The 21,340-nt window shown below is 44.3% G+C and overlaps 1 protein-coding gene and 1 pseudogene across 5 annotated transcripts in view; one reads left to right on the forward strand and one right to left on the reverse strand.

Annotated features, from left to right (window-relative positions):
* USP49 (ubiquitin specific peptidase 49) overlaps positions 1-21,340 on the forward strand; it is a 103,935-nt gene that overhangs the window by 50,320 nt on the left and 32,275 nt on the right. The window lies entirely within an intron of this gene.
* Positions 3,501-5,246, reverse strand: LOC307105127 (eIF5-mimic protein 2-like; annotated as a pseudogene). The gene is made up of 3 exons: positions 4,741-5,246; positions 4,438-4,659; positions 3,501-4,203 (listed from the first exon to the last, which is right to left on the reverse strand). The product of its transcript is annotated as an eIF5-mimic protein 2-like (transcript).

The following is a 21,340-nucleotide window of genomic DNA, read 5'->3' on the forward strand; positions in this document are numbered from 1 at the left end:
ATGTTCCTCTTTTTCCCCCCCATAGCTCCCCTCCACTGGGTTCCCACCCCACTCCAGGCCTCCCTCCCCCACGACTGACCTCATCCATAGGTGTAAGCTCTTTGTCCAATCTCTTCCCCCACCCCCCACAACCCCTTCCCCCAAGAATTGTCAGTCTGCTCCCTTTCCATGCCCCTGATTCTGTTACATTCACCAGTCTGTTCTGTTCATCAGGTTTTTTATTCATTCGATTTTTAGGTTCACTTGTTGATAGATAAGTATTTGTTGTCACTTTGTTGTTCATAATTTTTTATCTTTACCTTTTTCTTCTTCTTCCTCTTCTTAGAGAATACCCTTCAGCATTTCATATAATACTGGTTTGGTGGTGATGAACTCCTTTAGCTTTTTCTTGTCTGTGAAGCTCTTTATCTAACCTTCAATTCTAAATGATAGCTTTGCTGGGTAGAGTAATCTTGGTTGTAGGTTCTTACTATTCATCACTTTGTATATTTCTTGCCACTCCCTTCTGGCCTGCATCGTTTCTGTTGAGAAATCAGCTGACAGTTGTATGGGTACTCCCTTGTAGGTAATTAACTGTTTTTCTCTTGCTGCTTTTAAGATTGTCTTTTTGTCTTTTGCCCTTGGCATTTTAATTATGACGTGCCTTGGTGTGGTCCTCTTTGAATTCCTCTTGGTTGGTGTTCTCTGCTCTTCCTGGACTTGTAAGTGTATTTCTTTCACCAGGTAGGGGAAGTTTTCTGTCATTATTTCTTCAAATAGGTTTTCAATATCTTTCTCTCTCTCTCTTCTTCTGGCACCCCCATAATTCGGATGTTGGTACGCTTGAAGTTATCCCAGAGGCTCCTTACACTATCTTCATATTTTTGGGTTCTTTTTCTTTTTGCTTTTCCGGTTGGGTGTTTTTTGCTTCTTTGTATTTCAAATCTTTGACTTTATTCTTGGGATCCTCTAGTCTGCTGTTGGATCTCTGTATATTATTCTTTATTTCAGTCAGTGTATGTGTAATTTCTGATTGGTCCTTTTTCATATCCTTGAGGGTCTCACTAAATTTCTTGGAGGTTTCTAGAAGATTCTTGAGTAACCTTATAACTGTGGTTCTGAACTCTATATCCAGTATTTTGCTTTCATCCTTTTCTTTCATTTGTGACTTCTTTGTCTCCGCATTTTGGCTGTTTCCTTGTGTTTGTTTCTATGGGTAGCTGCTAAGTCTCCTTGAGTTGATAGAGTGGCCTTGTGTGGTAGGTGTCCTATAGGGCCCAGTGGCTCAGCCTCCCCAGTCACCTGAGGTGGATGCTCTTGGTGCACCCCTTTTGTGGGCTGTGTGCACAGTCTTGTTGTAGTTAACCCTTGATTGCTGTTGGTATCACTGGGAGGAATTGACCTCCAGGCCAATTGTCTGTGATGACCAGCTGTGTCTACACTGGAAGATCTGTTGTGCAGGAGACACCCTTATGGGGCAGGACTTGCTTCAGTGGGGCTTTGGTGCTCGCTGAGTCTGCCCCTTGAGTGTGTCTCTTATGGATGTGAAGAGTTGTAATCCAGTATGGTCTCACTCTGACCACTGGGTGCACTGGCTCTTGGATCTCCAAGGAGGTGCAAGGTCAGCCACTGTCTGGGGCTGCCCAGCAGGAGCTACAGAGACATCTGCAGATTCCTCCTCTTTGTATGGGGTTTGGAAGTGCCCAGAGGAGGCCCAGCTGTGAAGCAAGGCAGACTGCTGCTGCCGGGCCTTGGGCCTTCTTTTGGAAGCTCTGCGGCTCTCTGACCCAGCTGCAGTTTGACAGGTTTTAGGTGGAGAAAGGACAGGCCATTCATATGCAAAATCCGATGCACACAGCTTGGGTGGGGTTGTAAATTGGGTGGGGCGGGGTCTCTGGGAATCACTAGGGCAGAGCAAACAGCAATGGCTGCCAGTCAGCCCTGCACCCGAGAGGTCCCCGGGTCTCCACGTCCAGCACCCTGGTGCAGGAACAATGATCGCTGCGAGCACCTGTGAAAGAAAGCCACCCTCGCGTTCCTGTACTGATGCCAGACAGTCCAGTTTCTCCCCGTATGTGTCTGGGTCCCCCAGAGTCTCACCCAGAACTGGAGTTCAGAGCAAGCAGGAGCTTGTATCTCCCTCCCGATTAAGAGCAGCACATCCAGGTGCCAGCACTTTACGCGCCTCCGCACCTCTTACCAGTCTCAGTTCGCTTTCTTCACCTCTCTAGTTGTGGAACTTCCACTCAGCCAGCTTTCCCACGGTTCTGGGAGGTAGTTGTTCTGACTTTTAGTTGTAATTTTGATATGGTTGTGAGAGGCAGCAAGTATAGGTGTTTACCTATGCTGCCATCTTGGTTCTCCCTAAATATTATATTTCTAAATGCATAAAATATTCCTGGATATGTCCTTCAGAAGTACACTCAGTTAACAGCAGTTGCCTCTTATAGAGAGGCAACTGGAGATGGAAAGCAGAGGGAAAGTTTTACTCTTGAAATTTTTATATTCTGTGAAAGATTTGTTTTATTATTTTAAGTATATAAAATTAATATGAAAAAAACAGGACTCCAGTTGTCCTTTGCTAAACTTATAATGAACATTGCTTTCCATATTTGCTTATTTTATTTTTTCCATCACCATACATAATTTTTAAATACATTTTATTATAAAAAATTTTAAACTTTATACCCCTTTTCTCTTTCTTACCCTACTCCTGGATTATTTGAAACAAATCCTAGACATTATATTATTTCCATCCATAAATATTAAATTATGTGCCTCCCAAATATAAGAATTCTTTTTAAAAACATAACCACAGTAATTTTCACACATAAAATTTGACAGTAATTCCTTAATATCTCCAAAAGCTAGTAGTCAATGTTCAAATTTTCCCAATTACCTAATTTTTAAAAAAGTTTCATTGTTTGGCTCTGGCCAGTGTGGCTTAATTGGTTGGAGCATCATCCCATACACTAGAGGTGGCTGGTTTGATTTCCAGTCATGGCACATACCCAGGTTGCAGGTTTGATCTCCAGTCTAGGCACATCCAGGAGGCGACTGACCTGTGTTTCTCTCTCACATGGATGTTCTTTTTATTTTTGCGACTTTGGATACTTTTACCGTTTAATTTGCAAACAATTTTTATAACAAATTATTTTTAACCAAATCATATCTTAAGAACTGTTTATATAGAAAACCCAGGGAAAAAAGTGAACTGTTCATTGTGGAAGGCCTTAAATTACATTATTACAGTAGAAAATACAGGAGGTAGAACATAACTGAAAAGACTAATGCAACATTAGATTCAATTCTATAGCTCCTGTAGCTACTTAAAACATAGTTTTAGAAACTAAACCCAACATTTCCAGTAACCATAGAAACAGTTAAAATAAAATTTGCCATGAAAGCCCTTATATCATGCTTGATATAGGGAGGTAGGAAGATGTAAGAATCAGGACACATGAGACATGACATTTTATCTACAACCCCTGTTTACTTTACTGAGGGTGTAGTTTCAAAATTTAATCACCTTCTTCAGCTTCAGACTCAAGATTCTTCTTCAGCATTTTTAAGCCACTCCACAAACTTTCCTTTGCTCAAGGAAGACACTTTTCCCCTTTGCAACATGTGCATCTTTGTACCATTTCAGAATGGGCTCCTCACTCAGGACTTCAGCTTTATAAAAAAGCACCACTATTTTCTGGAAGGCTTTCATGAAATGAATGTTATCGTAGCAATACTCCTGAATCTTCAGTAACAGTCAGCTCAGACTGACCTTGAGTAGTAAAGGCAGTGAGGAGAGGGCTGTATTGCTTCATGTGTTGATGGTTTGCTCTGCTATAAGCTCCTCTTTTTTGTTCCATTCCACGGTGCTCATTACACTGTACCAGATTAATCCAATGACAATGGGTTCTGGAATGTTGGGACTTTTTTTTTCATCTCCTCCTTGACATACAAAATTATATCCTTAAATGGATCACCACGGGACATCTGTTCTTGATGCTCTTTCTGGAGTTCTTTACGAACTCCTATGGTTTGCTGATTCTGAACATATTCTGAAAGCTCTTTTAAGCTTGCCTCAGTGAAATACTTTGTGAAATGTTCAACGCTTTGTTTATTGGCAGGAAAAAATTCCATCAGTCTGTTATCCATGCTGACTTTCCGAAGACTTGAAGCTATTGCATTGATGTCTTTTTGATTTATCCATGATTTAAAGAGCTTTACAGCCGAAACCGGTTTGGCTCAGTGGATAGAGCGTCCGTCTGCGGACTGAAGGGTCCCAGGTTTGATTCCGGTCAAGGGCATGTACATTGGTTGCGGGCACATCCCCAATGGCGGGTGTGCAGGAGGCAGCTGGTCGATGTTTCTCTCTTATCGATGTTTCTAGCTCTCTATCCCTTTCCCTTCCTCTCTGTAAAAAATCAATAAAATATATTTAAAAAAAATAAAGAGCTTTACAGCAAAAGCTGCTGAAACCCCTTCTTTAACCAGATTCTCATTATAAAGACTATTAAGAATGGATGCATTAATTGTTCCATTAGCTAGGAAAACACCAGTCAACATAGCCAGCTTGTTCCTCTCCGACTCCGAAAAACCCTTTAAGAACAGCAGCAGCTCTTTCACTTCATCTTCAATACCTTTCTCCAGGTATTTGTAGCACCTGATTAACTTGTTAAAAACCTGTGCAAATGCTTACATGGTCTTCTTGTGCTGCAAACACACAGACACCTGTACGCATCATGTCATCTGCCAGTGTGCCACCTGGGGCCAGTGTTCCCCCGGCCACCAGAATGTCAGAGTGTTTCTGCATATTGGCGGTAATCAAGTTTTGCTCCAGAAGCATCAAGAAACTTTGCTACTGTTTCCAAATCAGCACCAGTTTCACTTAAGCCTTGAATAATACAGTCTTGAAACTGAGTAGGGTCAAACCTCTCTTTTTCATATCTTTTTCTGGTTTTAAAACCCTAGCCTGATAGCATTGACTTTTGCTGCTTTAGATTATTCATAAAAGACACCCGAATTTAAGGCGAAGAGAAAAGGGCCAGAAATTCCAGATGTCTCTCTTTCTTTTCAATTTTTTATTGATTTCAGAGAGGATGCGAGAGGGAGAGAGAGAGAGAGAGATACATCAATGATGAGAGAGAATCATTGATTGCCTGTCTCCTGTATGTCCCCCACTAGGGATAGAGCCTGCACCTGGGCAGGTGCTCTGACCAGGAATTGAACTGTGACCTCCTCATAGGTTGATGCTCAACTGCTGAGCCACACCAGCCAGGCTCTCTCATCAGTTTTTTAAAAAAGTTTCCTTGTTTGAATTAGGATCCAAATAAAGTTTAATCATTGCAATTGTTATTATCTTTCTCTTGCCTCCCCTACTCTTTTTTCTTTTTAATCTATTTATTAAAGAAACTATCATTTGTCCTAGAGTTTCCTTTAGTCTGAATATTGGTGACTGTATCCCAGTGGTATTCAGTTAACATTTATTATGTCCTTTACTATGTTATCTGTAAATCTGTAGTTAAGTCTAGAGGCTAATTAGATTTAGTTTTTTAATTTGTTTGTTGAAGAAATAGTAAGTGTTGGTGTATATTTCCATTTGGGGCTACCACCCTGTCTGGTTATCTTTTTGTGTGTGTGATGTTAGTATCCATTGGTGATCATTGCCCAGGTCCATCTATAATAATCTATAATAATAAAAGCGTAATATGCTAATTAGACCGGACGTCCTTCCGGACGAAGCTGGGGCTGCAAGGGAAGCCCGAGTCCCTGGTGTCTGCCGGCAGCTGGAGGGAAGCCCAGGTCCTGGGTGCCAGAGGGAAGCAGATGCTGGCAGCCGGGGGAAGGAAGGCCTCCTCTTGTACGAATTTCGTGCATTGGGCCTCTAATTAATTCATAAGAGTCTTCCATAAATGGAGCTCTTAGCTAGTGGCTTTGGCTAATGTATTAAGGTATACGACATTTAGGTACAGATTATTGTAAACATTTCTAACTTTTTATATTTTCTGCAACTATTCCCATTGGTGTGCTAGTTTATCGTTGGACCCTTTCATCATGGTTTAAAGTCCTCTATTTGATCAGACAGACCATCTTGTTTTTCAAACCCCAATTAAAACATTACTTTTGGCCCTGACTGGTTTGGCTCAGTGGATAGAGCGTCAGCCTGCGGACTGAAGGGTCCCGGGTTCGATTCCAGTCAAGGGCATGTACCTTGGTTGCAGGCACATCCCTAGTAGGGGGTGTGCAGGAGGCAGCTGATCAATGTTTCTCTCTCATCGATGTTTCTAACTCTCCCTCTCCCTTCCTCTCTGTAAAAAATCAATAAAATATATTTAAAAAAACACACACATTACTTTTGCTTTTTTAGCTTTCATCAGGATATTTATCCTTCTGAAGGTATATAAAAGGAATCTTAGATGTAACTGTTAATTTGTCAAAGAAGACACTAAAGTAAAAAGTTATTTGTTTATTCATGTAATCTTTCATTCAACAAAGTTAATTGGTACCTACTATGTTCTTGGCACCATGCCTACCTCAGGTTGGTGATAGTTGTGACATCATCAGACAAGCAATTAGAGTGCAACATGGCAGATGCTGAGTAAGGGAAAGTACATGTATGTACTCTGAGAGTACATAGAACGTACACTTAACCCAGTCCTGGGGAGCAGGTTTCCTGGGTGAAGGAGCGCTGTACTGATGTGAAGGATAAGCAGAGTGAGGCTAAGGAAGAAGTGGGTGGCCAAGGTAATGATGAAAACGTCCTTGTGGGGGGGGGGGGGTGAGAGAGCAGCTTGTGGAAAGGTCTAGAAGTGAGAGAGCAGTTCCTTAGGGGAACTAAAAATAATTTAGAACAGCTGGAAGGTAACTATGGTTTGAGGAAAGAGGGGTCGGGGGGTGTGCAGAATCAGACCACAAAAGACTTGACAAACAATGAGTGTGGGCTTTATTCCCAAGGCAGTGAGAAGGACATATTTGGGAATTAGGGTGAATTCAGAAAAACCTTTTAAAGATGGTTACAGTAATGTGGACTAGAACTGATGGTGATCTAACTGCCCTCCCCTGCTGGCCTGATGCAGTGAAGATGGAAGTAGGTGTTTTTTTTTTTGCTTTGTGTGTGTGTGTGTTTTAATCCTCACCCGAGGATATTTTTCCATTGACTTTTAGAGTGGAAGGGAGGATATTTTTCCATTGACTTTTAGAGTGGGAGAGACACATCAATTGGTTGCCTCCCACACGTGCCCCAACCAGGGCCCGGGATTGAGCCTGAAACTGAGGTACGTGCCCTTGACTGAAATTGAATCCAAGACCCTTCAGTCTGCAGGTTGATGCTCTCCACTGAGCCAAACTGGCTAGAGCTGGAAGTATAGTAGTTTTGTTCATTCCTGCAGGAAATAATTACTGAGCACCTCTTATTTTGAAATACTAGAGGCCCAGTGCATAAAATGCGTGCATAGGGGTGTGTCCCTCAGCCCGGCCTGCACCCTCTCCAATCTGGGACCCCTCGGGGGGTGTCCAACTGCCCTCAGGGATCGGGCCTAAACGGGCAGTCGGATATCCCTCTCACAATCTGGGACTGCTGGCTCCTAACTGCCTCTGCCTGCCTGCCTGATCGCCCCTAACCAGCTCTGCCTGCCGGACTTATCGCCCCCTAACCGCTCCCTTGCCGGCCTGACCGCCCCCAACTGCCCTCCCCTGCTGGCCTGACCGCCCCCAGCTTCCCTCCCCTGCCGGCCCAACTGCTCTCCCCTGCCGGCCTGATAGCCCCCAACTGCCCTCCCCTGCCGGCCTGATAGCCCCCAACTGCCCTCCCCTGCTGGCCAGGCGATCGCCCCTAACTGCCCTCCCCTGCTGGCCTGATCGCCCCCTAACTGCTTGCTCCCCCCGCGCCGGCCTGATCATGCCCCTAACTACCTCTGCCTTGGCCCACACCACTGTGGCTTTGTCCAGAAGGAAGTCGGACGTCCGGAAGATGTCTGATTCACCCGGTCTAATTAACATACTACCCTTTTATTAGTATACACTGAGTGGCCAGATTATTATGATCTCTGAACGCATAATAATCTGGCCACTCAGTGTATATCCTATATAATAAAAGGCTAATATGCAAATTGTCCCCTCTACCAGGAGTTCGACCAGCAGGCAGGCCAGCCAACCGCCCATGTCCCCTCCCCCTGACCAGGCTGGCCTGACCCCACCCATGCACAAATTCATGCACCGGGCCTCTAAAATATGCGCGCGCACACACACACACACACACACACACACACACACTTTGAGTGGCCAGATTATTATGCGTTCAGAGATCATAATAATCTGGCCACTCAGTGTACATGTTTTCATTGATTTCAGAGAGAGGGAGAGATAGAAACAAATGCTAAGAGAGAATCATTGATAGGCTGCCTCCTACATACCCCACACTGGGGACTGAGCCTGAAATCCAGGCATGTGCCCTGATTGGGAATGGAACCATGACCTCCTAATTCATGGTTGATGTTCAACCATTGGGCCACACCAGCCAGGCCTGAGCACCTGTTTTTTGGTAGGTGCTGTTCTAGGCATTTGGGATTCAGCAGTGACAAAAATACGTAGAACTTCTTGCCCTCATGGAGCTTCTAGTCTAGTGGGGAGGAAGACAACAAATAAGTAAATACATACTATATTTAGATAGTAATTGCCAGGAAGGAAATAAATCAGGAAGGGGGGTGAGTAGAAGGAAACATTAAGCAGGGAACAATTTTATGTAGCATGACCAGCGAAGGCTTCATTGAGAAGTGTGAGAAGCTTCATTTGAGCACACATTGAAATGAAGTGAGGAAGCAAGCCATGTGTATATCTGAAGGAAGAGCATTCGAGGCAGAAAGATTGCATAGCACTGAGATCAGAGAGTACCTGTGTGTGGAAGGAAAAGTAAGGATGCCACTGCTGAAGAGGAGTATTTTAGGGGGAGAATAATGGGAGATGAGGTCAGATTATATATGCTTTATTGGTCATTGTAAAATGTGATGGAGAGAAATAGAGTCTTGATTCATAAGGAAGAATCAATAGGATTTAGCGAACATCTGGATATGGGAGGTGGTGAAGAGGAAGGAGTCTTGGTCACTGAGATAGGGAACACAGTGAACTCATAACATGAACATTGTAATTTTATTTAAGAGAATAAAGCAGCTGGAGCAGACAAGCTAAGATATCTAATACCATGCAACTCTCTTTTTTTATTACAACACTAGAGACCCAGTGCACGAAATCGTGCATGGGTGGGGTCTCTCTGTGGGTCCCCACAGGCTTGCTGTACATGGGGTTGTATCTGTAGCCCTTGCCATAGCCCAGGTCCTTCATGAGCAGCGGGACAGGGGCAGAGGCCGTTGGTGGTTCTGCAGGCAGGCTTTGATGTTGTTGTAGGTGCTGTACACCTCAATAGACTTTGGGGCTCTGGCAAAATAGACTACACACTGAGCAGAAGCACCTCACATTCGGGCATGCCTATGAAGTGACAGCCCTGGTAGGCGGCCACTGCTTGTGGTAATGCGGATGTGTCTGCCAGACTTATGTCTTCACTGGCAAACCTCACCAGCCTCCTCACCAGCCACAGCAGGTCCTCTCCTCCTTCGAGCATGCGTGCCAGCCAGTAGAGGGAGGCGCTCGGGTCTGAGCCCGCATGGACTTAAGAAGAGCAGAGATGCAGCTGTAGTGCTCTTCTCCTGCTCGGTCCTCTAACATGTGAGACTTCTGGAGGCCTCCCTTCCATCATTCTCAGTGATCAGAACTCTACTGGGAGAATAGGCTTGCCCACTCATCTTACAAAACATCTTCCTGGAGCTTAACCTGGCCAGCACCGCCAGCTGCGGTCCATTCAGTCCAATTCGGACTCCCCAGCAAAGTTAACCTGCATCGCTACACTGGCTCGGCGTGAACCTCTCCACCCCACAGGGCCTGGGGCCGTGGCCCACACCCACCCGAGCCCCTCCGCCCGGGACTCCGCGTGGGGTGGGGGTGGGGGCAGGGCAGCCAGTGCCGGGAGGCACCTCGGAGCACCAGCAGGTCTTTATTTTTAAAAGACGGCGCTGCACGCGCAGGGCCCCCAGCGCCGCCCCGGCCTGGGCTAGGGACCGCCGGCAGTTTGAAGGTCAGCCACACCCTCGATTGCGGTGGGGGTCCCCTCTGGGGCACTGGGCCAGCCTGGGCTAGGGGCCGCCAGCGGTTTGAAGGCCGGCCACACCCTCGATCCAGGCAGGGGTCCCCTCATGGCGACCGGTCTTTTGGTCATTTTGGTCGTGAATGCCTCTTGGCCTTTTATTATTATGCTTTTAAGGGACTTTTCTATAATAAGGTTCAAAGAAGGTTGAAAGGAAATAACCTATTATATGGCTCAGTACAAATTTTATTTAAATAATTTTTTACTTTTTAATTGCAGTTGACGTACAATATTGTTAGTTTCAGGTATACAAACCCATGATTAGACATTTATATAACTTATGATCACCCCAGTAAATCCAGTACCCATCTGACACCCTGTATAATTATTACAGTATGATTGACTATATTCCCTATGCTGTACTTCACATCCCTGTGACTATTGTGTAACTACCAGTTTGCACTTCCTAATTCTTCACTTTTTTCACCCCTCCCCCTATCCCTTCCCCAAATGGTAATCATCAAAATGTTTCTGTAGTTTTGAGACTGCTTCTGTTCTGCTTGTTTGTTTGTTTTGCTTTCTAGATTCCACCTATAAGTAAAATCACATGGCATTTATCTTTCTCTGTCTGACTTATTTCACTCAGCATAATACCCTCTAGGTCCACTCATGTTGTTGGAGATGGTAAGATTTCATTCTTTTTTATGGCTCAGTCATAGTCCATTAATGCAAATTTTATTGAGCCCTTTGTGTGTTTTGCTTTTGTGTATGATTCTTCTATTTTTATTTTTTGGGCAGATGGGTAAATATGCTTGGAGGCCAACTTTAATGGCTAAATGTCACTTTAGCGCTGAGATAAATAACCAGTTGAAAAAATGCAGATATAGAGCCACACCTCAGCCTTTGTAGCTGAAGATGATAACCATTAACCAGTGATTGCTATCTAGCCAGCAGGTCCCCACCAGCTGCCCACGCTAGTCCATGATTTGTAGCTGCAGACTCCATGTGCTAAGTTTGGCACAGTCTGCACCTGCCATCCTCTTCAGAAAGAAATATTCTAGGTGCTCATTGATACTCCCTAGATTATCTGCCACTGTGATTTCTCTGAGTCTCCAGTGGTGCCGTATCATTTGAAGTTTTGCTTTAGTGTGTCTTCAAAGTGTTTCTTTTTCCTGTTCTGCTTGAGTTATCTCTATTCAGCCCATCACACAGCAGCTACTTGGGAATGCAAAGCAGAGAATTTCAGAAAGCAAGCTTGAGAGAGAGGCTACTGAAAGTAATAGAGTTTATTAATGTAAGTTCTTAATGCTTTAAGTGTGTCAAGTTTCAAGTTGTGCAAGCAATACAGGGGTCTAAAAGAAGGTAGTTTTATTTTTTATTGAGGGTATGTGTATTAAAGCTGGGGACAGTGGAACAAAGGAAGGGCTTAAGATAGAAGAGGCAACAGGAGTGAGCCTAGGCAGAACTGCCTTGCCCTTTGGAAATGTGAGGAAGAGGAGGCTGGGCATGGCTGCCTTGGCCCTTTAGAAAGCAAGTCACAGTGAGCCTGCTGGGCTGTGTGGACTCAGGAAACAAGCTACTGAGGCAAAAGAAGTGCCTTTGGAGGAAGAAACACATCCTAGCTTTTGTAGGAAGGTGGTATGTGTAACATTAAATATAGTACATATGTTAACTTATGAAACATAAAAATATAAGAACTACCCGTGAATTTGCCACCAGAACATTATCAATGCCTGCATTCTGTTCTTTTATCCCATACCCCATCTTGCTGTCCAAAGCTAACTACTGTCTCATTTTATGTTTAAACAGTTTTACAAGAGCCTATGGAGGCCATGTAGTCCCACATGCCTCAGGGTCTAAAAAACTAGCTCATAGGAGCTCAGTGACTGGTGAGATTTATTTATTCACCTGCTCCCATCCCCTTTGGCAATCACCAGGTTGTTCTCTGTACCTATGGGTCTGTTTCTGTTTTGTTTTGTTTTGTTAGATACAATATATAAGTGAAATTATGTGGTATTTATTTGTCTTTCTCTGTCTGACTTATTTCATTTAACATTATACCCTCTAGATCCATTTATGTTGTCGCAATGACAATATTTCATTCTTTTTTATGGCTGAGTAATATTCCATCATGTGTGTTAGTGTATGCCACATTTCTTTTATACATTCATTTATTGATGGACACCTAAGTTGCTTCCATATCTTGACTATTGTAATAATGCTACAATGAACATAAGGGAGCATATCTCTTTTTGAGTTAGTGTTTTTGTTTTATTTTAATAAATACCTGGAAGTGGTATTGCAGAATCATGTAGCAGCTTAATTTTTAATTTTTTTAGGGATCTCCATAGTTTTTGCCATAATGGTTGCACCAATTTACAATGCTACCATTGTGTCCAGGGCTTCCCTTTTTTCCATCCTTGCCAACACTTAATTGTTGATTTTTTTATGATACCCCTTCAGGGTGAGATGGTATCTCATTGTGGATTTGATTTGCATTTAGTTATGTTGAGCATCTTTCCATGTCTGCTGGCCATCTGTATGTCCTCTTTGGAGAAATATCTATTCTGTTCCTCTGTACATTTTTAAAAAATATATATTTTTTTATTGATTTCAGAGAGGATGGGAGAGGGAGAGAAAGATAGAAACATCAATGATGAGAGAGAATCATTGATTGGCTGCCTTCTGCACACCCCCTACTGGGGATCTAGTCCCCAAGCCGGGCATGTGCCCTTGACCAGAATTGAACCTGGGACCCTTCAGTTCCCAGGCTGAACCAGCTAGAGCCTCTGTACATTTTTTAATTGGATTTATTTTTTTTATGTTAAGTTACATGAGTTCCTTATATATTTTGGATATTAACCCCTTATTGGATATATCATTTGCAAATATATTCTTCCATTCTGTGGATTGTCTTTTCATTGATGGTTTTCTTCACTGTGAAAAAACATTTTAGTTTGATGGTGTCCCATTTGTTTATTTTTTCTTTTGTTGATCTTGCCCAAGGGGACATATCCAAGAAGATATTGCTAATACTGATGTCAAAGAGTTTACTGGCTATGTTAGTGATGGGCAACCTTTTGAGCTTGGTGTGTCACTTTGAGGAAAAAACATTATTTCACGATATTTATAGTTTAAATAACTAAATGTATAATTGTTATATATAATTGTATTTAATAAACCCAAAACTAAATATTTAACTTACCTGCTTAGTGACTTCTTTGTTCATCCATCAGTCGGTTTCTTTTGTTGGTCTTGATATTATTTAGCTAGTGTGGGGTGCCGTGAACTAAGATAAGTGAGGGGGAGGGGGAATTCTTTAACTAACCTGCCTATTAGTGACCTTTTTGTTGCTGAATTTCATTGGCTAAATCTTCAATTGAAGGTTGGTATTTTGTACACTTCAGGCCCAAGCAAGCGCTACTAACTTCATCTGTCAATCTGTTTCTTTTGTTGGTTTTGATATTATTTAATACTGAGAATAAGGGAAAAATTGTGAGTAAAGCCATTGCTATATTTTTCAGGGTGCTAAAAGTGTCTGGTAGTCCGTTCCAGGCACTCCAAATTTCCTGTTCGTAGTGGCACTCTTGATTCTCCAAGCGGCACCTTTCCAGATTCTCAAGCTTTGACCTCAAGTCGACAAACACCTGAGCCCAGATACTGTCTTGAAATTCTGCAAGTTGCATCTCCAAATCATCAATTTGCATCCATTGGAAACCATTTAATTCCAAACTACTGTAGACTACTACATCAGGATACTTAATTATTTTCATGGTCTGTTCTAGACTTCTAAATTGATTAAATCTATCACTAAACTGGTCAAGTAATGAGTCTAAAACATGCTGATACTTCATATGCAGGAGTTCCATTTCATTTTGTACAGCTGCACTGGCCTTCTCAAAATACTTTGTTACTCGAGGAAAATACTTATAAGTTTTAGTTTCTACATCTCGCTTGAAAATTTTAACTACTTTCAAAAGCTTTTATGTATCCAAACATGACGTCAATACTTTTGCCAAAACCTTGTAACTTTAAGTTCAGTTCATTAATATGAACAGAGAGATCTGTAAAAAACATCAGGGTGTTGACCCACTTATCATCATTAAGCTGAGGAAAGTTTCCCAGATCCTTATCGTCAAGAAATACCTTAATTTCTTCAAAGCACTCCACAAAGCGCTCAAGAACTTTGCCTTGGCTCAGCCATCTTACATTATTGTACATCAACAGTACACTGTAGGTGGAATCAACCTCCAGTAAAAGTGCCGAAAATTCTCGCTTATGAAGGGGGCGAGCAGCTATTAAATTAACTATTTTTGTAACAACTGACATTAAGTCGTTTAAGTCGGTGAATCCTGCCTTGGCACATAAAGCCTCCTGATGGATAATACAATGAAAAGGCACAATCGGATGTCCAATAGCTTCTGTAAACAATTTGACAAATCCGACTTTTTTCCCCACCATATTTGGTGCCCCATCTGTCGTCACTGACACAACTTTAGAGATATCAATGCTTAGGTCACGAAATGTTTGTATAACAACCTTATATATTTCGCTTCCTGATTTACTTGTTGACACTGATACTGACTTTATCAACTCTTCTCTCATTGTGAGACCATCAGAATATCAACCAATAATGGCCACCTGAGCATGTGATGTGACATCAGTAGTTTCATCAAGAGAGATTGAAAAATATTTACACTTATGTCTCTCTTTAATTGATGTACGTTTGTGTTCAGTCTCATTATTCGGTCTTTTATGATATTTCTACTGAGTGGTAACTCAGATATTCTCTTAATAATTGCATCTTTATTCTGCATATCATGAAATAGAACTGGTGCACATCTTAGGAGAGTTTCTTTAATAAATTCTCCCTCACTGAGGCCTTTTCCATGCTGAGCTATAGAGTGAGCAATGCTCAAATTTGCAGATGTTAAATTTGTAGAGCCTTTCATAAATTTAAGAATGGAATTAGATTGGCTCTTATAAAGGTGTAGCTGCCTGGAAATGTATTCCTTCCTTTCATCCTCACTTTTTTCCAAGAGCTGGGAATGATTAGTTTCAAAATGTCTATTTATATTCCATGTTCTGCTTACTACTGTTTCAGTACATAGAATGCAAAATGATCTGCCATTTTTTTCTATAAAGCCATACATCTCGGTCCATGTCTCTTGAAAGGGTCGGCCACTGCTACTACCACTTCCTTTACTTAACCTTAGTTTTTTATTTTTTGGGTTCTCCATCAGGGGGGCAGTGACAGAAGATAGAATTATAGATAGCTTGTTAGGCCTGCAGGCAACTAGGGGTTAACTAGCCTAACTAACCACAAAATGGTGCATATAACTGTCTTTTAGGAAAGGGCAGTGTTAATAAGCAGAAATAGGGGTTAATAAGGATGCACAACAGTAATAGTGGTGAAATGGAGTCTGCACTATGGAGCAAGATGGTGTTCCTTATGTGAATTAAAATGGCTGCCGCTATTTCTAATGGCCGGAAACGGCACCCATAGCACACCACAAACCCTCGCCTCTCCCAGCCTCCCCCTCACTTATCTCAGTAATGATGGATTAGAAATCCATGACACCCCAGAACAGTAGATAATGGTTGCTGTGGTTAACTGTTATTTGGTTACTGGTAATGGCAGGGCCCCCAGAGATGCGTCCCCCGCTGCGTTCCGCTGCTCCCTGCTCTGCCGGCGGAAGTGAGGGCAAAGATCCCTGCTTAACCGGAAGTCCCAGAACTAGCCGCTCTGTGCCGGACTTCTGTTGTTTTGGCCTACAGACCTCCGGCACAGAGTGTCTAACTCCAAGACTCTAGTCGCAAATGTTTCATCCTCAGGAGCAGCAAATGTTTCATCCTCGATATGCGGCCGCCTTAGCGGCCGCATGTCATCAGAAATGGCTACGCGTGTCAGTGCTGACATGCGTGTCATAGGTTCGCCATCATTGGGCTATGTTTTCTTCTAGGAGTTTTATGGCTTCAGATTTGCATTTAAGTCCTTAATCCATTTTGAGTTTATTTTTGTATAAGGTGTAAGAAAGTGGTCCCATTTCATTTTTTTTGCATGTATCTGTCCAGTTTTCCCAGCACCACTTATTGGAGAGACTGTCTTTACCCTGTTGTATATTCTTGCCTTTTTTGTTGTAGATTAATTGACCACATAAGTGAGAATTTATTTCTGGGTTCTTATTCTATTTCATTGATCTATGTGTCTGTTTTTGTTGAGAACTGTGACATTTAGAATCATAGAATCATGAGGTTAAAAGTCTCTCCAAGGCTTTGTTCTAAGAGGACTCTATCTAAAACAGTGATTTCCAATTTTTTTTTTAACTTCATGGATCTATAAAATAGACACTTGTGCACACATTCTCTCCCCTCCCCCCTCTCTCTTTCTCACTCGCTGGAGAGATAGCACTTAATAAAGCACATTGTTTTCCAAGAATAAAACAGATAAGAATGCTACCTTGGGCAGTGAAATTATTGGTTTGAAGTGTGGTTGGGGAATTCATTAATCTGGAGTGGTGGGTTAGATTCTGATTTGGGTTGAAGTTACTTTGGGATAGAATGAACTCCCAAATGATAGCATTATCAGATCAGTTGGAAGCACATTCAGGGAAATACTGGTTGAAATACAGTTTACCTTGCTTCTTAGTAAAGATTTTAATGTTTGCTGTGTCAACCTGAGATGCCTTTACTTATCTAGGTTTTCTGTGCTTCCCATCTTTATATGAGATTGTAAACTCTGAGGTCACAGATCTTGTTTGTGTTGAACAAATGTTATAATGCTTTTTCTTTTTTTTTTTTTTTTGTTAAACCAGATAACATTTATTTATTTTTATTTTTTTAAATTTCTTTATTGATTAAGGTGTCACATATTTGTCCTCATCCCCCCATTCCCATCCCACACCCCTCCCCATGGATGCCCCAACCCCCTGTTGAACTTAACCATTGGTTAGGCTCTTATGCATGCACACAAGACCTTTGGTTGATCTCTCCCTTCTCCCCCCACCCTCCCCTATCCTCCCTCTGAGGCCCGATAGTCCGATCGATGCCTCCTTGTTTATGGTTCTGTTCTTGTTCATCAGTCCATGTTGTTCATCATTTCCCCTAGATGAGCGAAATCATGTGTCACTAGAGATATACTTATAAGAATTGAATGTGCGACGAGCAATAATAGTTATGCTGACAGGCAAATGAATCAGTCTGTAGTGAGTTTCTTTCTGGACCAACAGTTCTTTTGAGACCCAATATCAATGTCCACCAGTTCCTTATGAGTACATGTCAGCACTGACCCCTCAGCTCTGGATGGTGGACAAATGGTGGTAATGCAGGTCCGACTCCCTCTGGTTTGGTCTCGGCCGGACCCAGGGGCACGGCTTCACCCGGATCCAGGGGCCCACGGCCTCACCCGGACCCGGGGCCAGGCTCACCCGGATCCAGGGGCCCACGGCCTCACCCAGACCCGGGGCCAGGCTCACCCAGATCCAGGGGCCCACGGCCTCACCCGGACCCGGGACCCAGGCTCACCCGGATCCAGGGGCCCACGGCCTCACCCGGACCCGGGACCCAGGCTCACCCGGATCCAGGGGCCCACGGCCTCACCCGGACCCGGGACCCAGGCTCACCCGGACCCGGGACCCAGGCTCACCCGGATCCAGGGGCCCACGGCCTCACCCGGACCCGGGACCTAGGCTCACCTGGATCCAGGGGCCCACGGCCTCACCCGGACCCGGGGCCAGGCTCACCCGGATCCAGGGGTCCACGGCCTCACCCGGACCCGGGGCCAGGCTCACCCGGGACCCAGACTCACCCTGACCCAGTTCCCAGCCTCACCCGGACCCAGGGGCGCGCAGCTTCACCCGGATCCGGGACCCAGCGGGATTTCGTCTTCTTGATCCCATTTCCTGTTGGTCAATTGCATCTCAGTAATTCCTTCGGCCATTTTCTCAGAGCTCCAGGGCAGCCGCCGCAGAACTCGTTGGGCGGCAGGCTCGGCGAAGCTCCGGTGTGCCCGGTGCGCGGCAGCGGGCTAGTCCAGGGTGGCTGCGTCGGCCCTTAGGTCTGCAGCGGTGGCCAGTCACTGAGCGTGCGCACCTGGCCGCTTCCGGGGCGTTGAGATTCTTGAAGGACTCGGAGGTCAGCAAGCGCGGAGTCTCCCACCCCATGTCTCCCAGTGGCTCGTCTGTCCGTGCTCGGCAGCGAGTGGGGCCTTCCCCTCAGCCGGAGACCGCCGGGGGAACTGCGCTGAGCACGTTCCAGGCCGCCACTGTGTCGCCTGAGCCGTAGTTCTTAAAGTGTGATCTTTGGGTCACCGGCATCAGCATCATCCCGAGTACCCCTCTCTTTTATTCTAGTTGTAGAGCATCTGCTCAGTCAGCCCTCCGGTGGTTCTGGATGGTGTCTGCTCTGCTCTCCCATCGTAGTCTCAAAATTGTTGTGGTAGGCAGCAATCAGGCTTCCGCCCTATGCCTCCATCTTGGTCTTCCTTTGTATAGTTAAGTCTTGATTGTTGTTGGTGTCGCTGGGAGGAATTGTCCTCCAGGCCAATTGGCCGTGCAGATCCTCTGTGTCTATAAAGGAAGAGTTGCTGTGTAGGAGACAGATTTATGGGCCGGGTCTTGGTGCAGCAAGGCTTTGGCGCTCACTGAGTCTGCCTCTGGAATGTGTCCTTTATGAGAGTGGTTGAAATCTGGTGTCATCTCACACCGACCACTAGATGCCCTCGTTTCTGGGTCTCCAATGGTGTGTAGGTCAGCTACTACCTGAGACCACTCAGCAGGACTTACGGCAAAAACTGCAGTTTCCTCCTCCTGTCTGAGCGTCCCTAGAGCAGTCCGACTAGAACCGCATTTTATCTGGTCAAGCTGCCATAGGGCAGGCCACCCACATGCAAAAGCCGTTGCTTGGAGCCCAGGTGGGCCTGCAAGACGTGCGGGGCGGACCTGCAAAACGAGCGGGGCGGGTCCCAGGGCGGGGCGAGTCTCAGGGCGGGGCGGGGCCTCAGGGCGCCACCAGGCCATGGCGTGGCGAACCGCACTGGCTGCAAGTCTGCTTTTTCTGCTTTCCACGTTTCTAAGCCCCCTCAGTTCCGCACTCCAATGCAGCAAACACTGATTGCTGGGCGCACCTCCACAAGGAAGTCACTCCCACTCTCCGATCCAAAGGCCGAGAGTCCAGCCTCTCCCCGCAGGCGTCTGGGGAGCTAATCTCCCCTAGGGTTGGAACAAAAGCCACAAGTCCCTTCCCCCGACCCACGCGCCTCCGCACCTCAGCTCCTCCAGAGTTCGCTCTTTCCTCTTCTCTCTTAGCTGTAAATCCACCATTCAGCCAGCTCTCCTGTGGTTCTGGGTGGCAGACGCTCTGTGCGCGGCGAAGTTCCTTTGTTTAACTTTGAAATTGCTGTGCGCGAAGTTCCTTTGTTTGACTTTGCTGCCTTCTTGGTTCTCCTCTCTCAAAATGGCTAGAGGACTTGAGTGTAAGACAGGAAGTCCTAAGAATCCTCTAAGTCGGTGTTGGCGGTCTCTGGGGCCCCCGAGGATCTCAGTGGGGAGCTGGGCCAGGTCGGTGACGCGGGTGGGCCCGTCTCGCAGAAAGATGGTCTCTTCCTTCATCGAGAGCCGCTGCGCCGAGTCCGCGGCCGCCGCCACAGCAGCTGCCGCGGCGCCCACGAGCTCATGGCCCCGGCTGCGGTGTTGGCTGAGAGGAGCAGCCGCCCGGCCTGGGGAGACGCGAGCAGGAGTCGCCGCGCTCACCAGTCCATCTTTTAGTTGTTTTCCCGAAACTGCCATGCGAGGCAACAGATCAGCCGTTCACCTCCGCCGCCATCTTGGCTTCTCCGCTTTTTCTTTTTTAAATGTGGTTTAAAAATGACAAAACTTCCATTTTAATAATTTTTAGTGTACAATTCAGTAGTAAGTATATGCACATTGTTGTGAAACACATTTCCCGTATTTTTTTATCTTGCAAACTTAAAACTCTATACCCATGCAACAACAGCTTTCCTTTTCCTCCTCTAACCAGCCCCTAGTAACCACCATTGTACTTTTTGTTTCTATGAATTTGACTACTTTAGATACTTCATATAAGTGGAATACAGTATTTGTCTTTTTTTGTGACTGGCTTGTTTCACTTAGCATAATGTCCTCAAGGTGCATCCATGTTATAGAATGTGTAAGAATTACTTTTTTTTTTTAGGCTGAATAATCCATTGTATATATATATATCACAATTTATTAATCCATCCATGGACATTTCTCTAATGATTAGTGATTTTGAGCATCTTTTTATATACTTGGTGGCTATTCATATATCATCTTTGCTGAAATGTCTATTCAAGAGCTTTGTTATGTGCATATATGCATAAGCCATGGACGACAAGACAGTAGCTGAGTGGAGGGGGTCTATGGTGGGGGGAGAAGGGGACATCTGTAATACTTTCAACAATAAAGATACTTTTTTTTTTGCCCTAACTGGTTTGGCTCAGTGGATAGAGTGTTGGCCTGTGGACTGAAAGGTCCCAGGTTCGATTCCGGTCAAGGGCATGTATCTGGGTTGCGGGCATATCCTCAGTAGGAGGTGTGCAGGAGGCAGCTGATCAATGTTTCTCTCTCATCAATGTTTCTAACTCTATCCCTCTCCCTTCCTCTCTGTAAAAAATCAATAAAGTATTTTTTTTAAAATAAAAAATAAAGATACATTTTTTTAAAAAAAAGCTTTGCCCATTTTAAATTGGATTATTTACTTTTTGTTATTGCGTTGTAATAGTTCTTTATATGTTCTAGGTATTAACCCTTTATCAGAGATGATTTGCAAATATCTTTTCACATTCTGTAGATTGCCTTTTCACTGTTGATTATGTCCTTTGATGCACAAAAACTTTTAAGTTTAATGTAGTCTTATTTGTCTGTTTTTACTTTTGTTACCTGTGCTTTTAGTGTCATGTCCAATGTCATGAAGCTTTTTCCCTATGTTTTCTTCTAGGAGTTACATAGCTTTATATCTTTTGTTGAGGTCTTTAATCCAGTTAATTTTTCTATGTGGTTTAAGATACGGGTCCAACTGCATTTCTTTGCATGTGGATATCCAGTTTGATATCCACATATAATTCGTTGAAGAGACTGTCCTTTTTCCATTGGGTGGTCTTGACACTCTTGTCAAAGCAAAGGTTTATTTCTAGGTTCTCTGTTCTATTCCACTGGTTGATTTGTCTGTCTTTATGCTAGTACCACATTGTTT

Source organism: Cnephaeus nilssonii, assembly GCF_951640355.1.
Source record: "Cnephaeus nilssonii genome assembly, chromosome: 9".
In the NCBI taxonomy this organism is placed as follows: Eukaryota; Metazoa; Chordata; class Mammalia; order Chiroptera; family Vespertilionidae; genus Cnephaeus; species Cnephaeus nilssonii.